Consider the following 4,216-nt stretch of genomic DNA (forward strand, 5'->3'; position numbering starts at 1 on the left):
CACAATTCCAAGAAAAATACTGGGGGGGGAAAAACACGTGAAGGCTAAACATTCTACTAAACAACCAATGGGTCCAAAAAAGCAAAGAGGCAAATAAAAATTACCTGAAAGCAAATGAAAATGGAAACTGGTTCAAAATCTTTGAGATGCAGCAAAAGCAATTCTCAGAGGGCAATTTGTAATGATTCAGGCCTACCTTAAGAAACAAGAAAAATGTTAACATTAACAATCTACGCTTGAACCACAAGGAACTAGAAACAAATCAAAGCCCAAAGTTAATAGAAGGAAGAAAAGATCAAAATGGAAATAATAAAAACTGGAGTGGAAATAAATGGAGATTACAAAAGAAAACAATCAATGTAACTAAAAGCTAGTTCTTTGAAAAGATAAACAAAATAAACCTTAGCTGGAATCATCAAAAGGAAGGAAGGAAGGAAGGGGAAGGGGAAGGGAAGGAAGAGAGGAAGGAAGGGAAGAAGGAAGAAAAGGGTGGGGGGGGGGGGGACTCAAAACCAGAAATAAATGAGAAGTTATAACACATGTTACAGAAATACAAAGGATTATAAGCAACTACTATGACAAATTGTATGTCAACATATTGGAAAATCTAGAAGAAATGGCCAATTCATAGAAGCAAAATCTTTCAGGACTGAACTGGGAAGAAATAGAAAATCTGAAAAGACTGATTACTACTAATAAAATTGAATCAAAACTCTCAAAAAATGTTCAGCATCATATGGATTCACAGATAAATTCTATAAAATATTTAAAGAATACTTACCCTTGTCAAACTATTAATTCTTATATTCCTATACTATTATTTATTATTCCTGTATTTTATATAATACCTATGTATTTTTATATAGAAGCAATGCTACCACATTCATTTTGAGGCTAGCATTGCCCTCATACCAAAACCAGACAATGACACTACCAGACAAACAAACAAACAAAAGATGAGTTACACACCAATATCCCTAATAAACATAGATGCTAAAATTCAATAAAATATTAGCAAGCAATATATGAAAAGAATTACTCACCATAATGAGTAGGATTTATTCTAGGAATACAATCATGATTCCACCTCCCAAATCAACATGATATACCACATTAATGAAATCAGAGATTAAAAAAAAAAAAAACTATGTAATCATCCCAATAGATGCAGAAAAGGCATTCAATAAAATTCAACATCCATTAAAACAAACAAACAAACTTCTGAACCAGACAGGTACAGAGTGAACATAAGTCAACAGAATAAGGGTCATATATGACAACACAGAGCTAAAACCATACTTGAGGACTAAATAGTAAAAAGCTGAAAGCTTTTCCCCCTGAAAGCTTATTCCTTAGAAACATATCATCTTCCAAGATTGAATCAGGAAGAAATAGAAAATCTGAACAGTTTTCCATTATCTAGGAACAAGATTAGTCCACTATCACCACTTTATCCAACATAGAATTAGAACTCTTAGCCACAAAAATTAGAAAGTCATCCAAATTGGTAAGGAAAAAGTAAAACTGTCACTATTTGCAGATGACAGGACCCAATTCATAAAAAGCCCTAGAAGGGGCGCCTGGGTGGCTCAGTGGGTTAAAGCCTCTGCCTTCGGGTCAGGTCATGATCCCAGGGTCCTGGGATCTAGCCCCACATTGGGTTCTCTGCTCAGCAGGGAGCCTGCTTCCCTTCCTCTCTCTCTGCCTGCCTCTCTGCCTACTTGTGATCTCTGTCAAATAAATAAATAAATAATCTTTAAAAAAAAAAAAAAAAGCCCTAGAGACTCCACCAAAAACTATAAGTGAATTCAGTAAAGTTGAAGGACAGAAAATTAATACACAGAAATCTGTTGCATTCCTATACATTAATAACGAACTAGCAGAAAGAAAAAAGTTAAAAACAATTCCATTTACAATTGCATGGGAAAGAACAAAATACCTAGAGATAAATTTTACTAAAGAGATGAAAGAAAGACCTATAATCTGAAAACTATGAGACAATGAAAAAATTTGAAGACAACACACACACACACACACACACACACACACACACGGAAAAATACACCATGCTTCAGAAAGAGCATTGTTAAAATGTCCATAAAACTCAAAGCAAGATACAGATTCAATTCAATCCCTATCAAAATTTCAACAAAATTCAAACAAGTAATTGTAAAGTTTACATGGAACCACAAAAGACCTATAATATAAAATAGCCAAAGCATTCTTTTTTTTTTTTTTTAGCCAAAGCATTCTTAAGAGGAAAATAAAGTAAAAACAAAACAAGCTGAAGATATCACAATTCCAAATCTTATACCACAAAACTATAGTTATCAGACAAATTTGTTATTGGCACAATAGACACATAGATCAATGAAACAGAGACAAACTCATACCTATATGGGCAATTAACCAACAAAGGAGGAAAGAACTTAAAGTATAGAAAAGATAGTCTGTTCAATAAATGGTGTTGAGAAAACTGGACAGCTACATGCAAAAGCATGAAATGGGACTCCATTCTTACGATACACAAAAACAGAATTCAAATGGATTAAAGAACTAAAAAATACGAGACCTGAAACTATAAATCTTCTAAAAGAACGCTTGAGCAGTCAACTCCTGGTCATCAACCTCAGTAATATTTCTCTGGCTCCGTCTACCCAGACAAAAACAACTAAAATCATAACTAGGCTTACATCTAACTAAAAAGCCTTTCAAAGTGAAGAAAATCATCAACAAAACTAAAAGGTATCTTACTGAATGGGAGCAGATACTTGCAAGTGATAGATCTAATAAGGGCTTAATATATGAAGAACTTATACAATGCAACACCACAAAAATTCTGACTAAAGATGAGCAGAGAACTTGAACAGACTTTTTACCAAGGGCACACACATGACCAACACATAAATGATGTTCAACACATCAGGGAAATGCAAATTAAAAACACAATGAGCTATCACCTTACAACTGTCAGAATGGCTATTATCAAAAATTTAAGAAATAACAAGTGTTGGTGAGGATATGGAGAAAAAGGAATACTTTTGACTGTTAATGGAAATGTAAACTGGTGCAGGCATTATGAAACAATATGGAACTTTCTCAAAACATTAAAATTAGACCATACAATTAGTAATTTCATTTCTGGGTGTTTACCCAAAGAAAATGAAACACTAATTTGAAAAGATACAGGCACAGAAGTCTGTTTATTGCAGCATTATTTATCCAAGATATGGAAGCAACCCAAGTGTTTATTGATAAACGAATGGATAAAGAAGTGATATATATGCTCAATACAGTATTTGTGTCTAAAGAAAAATGAAATCAGATCTAGGGAAGATGGTGGAGTAAGGGGATCCTAAGGTCATTTTGTCCCATGAATATACCTATATAACATCCACATTGGCAAAAATAATCCAGAAAACAACCTGAAGACTGGTAGAACAGACTCACCACAGCTTATCTAGAGAAGAGACCACATTGACAGGAAGTAGCAAGGGCAGAGACATCACCAGGAACCAAACAGCCACAAGACTGATCTCAGGAGAAAAGGACACTACAAGCACAAAGAGAAAGGAAGAGACCCCATGCAGGCACCCCAGGCATGGAGAACACACACTAGAGGACAAATCCCATGACATTTGGCTTTGAAAACCAGGGGAACATAACTTTGTCAGTTTGGGGTTTTTTTGTTTGTTTTTTGTTTTTGTTTTTAAACTATTAGTGGGGCTTTAACACCAAGCACTTTAAAAATCAGTGAGCAGAGCTCTGGAAGAGCTGGACAGCAAGGGGAAAGTCTCTGCCCTTAAAGAGATGGCACAACAAACAAAGCCACTAAGATACAGCACAGAAGCAGCAATTTGAAAAATGCCAGGGATATACAGGCAGGTTTATTTACTAATCTCAGAACAAACACCAGATGGTCAGGGATCTTTAGGAGACTTCAAAAACAAAAGAGCTGTTAGTCACCATTCCTCTCCCATTCTCCCCTCTGCCCCCTGCCCTGTTCTAAGACAGAAGCTTAGAGCAATATGGGCCTACCTCAAGAAGCAAGAAAATTCTCAATCTAACGTTATACCTAAAGGAGCTAGAAAAGGAACAAACCCCCAAGCCAGCAGAAGGAAGAAGATTAGAGCAGAAATAAATGATATAGGAACCAAAAAAAAAAAAAAAAAAAACCCAAAAAACCAAACACACACACACACACAAAACAAAAACA

This window comes from Martes martes, assembly GCF_963455335.1.
Source record: "Martes martes genome assembly, chromosome: 2".
Lineage (NCBI taxonomy): Eukaryota > Metazoa > Chordata > Mammalia > Carnivora > Mustelidae > Martes > Martes martes.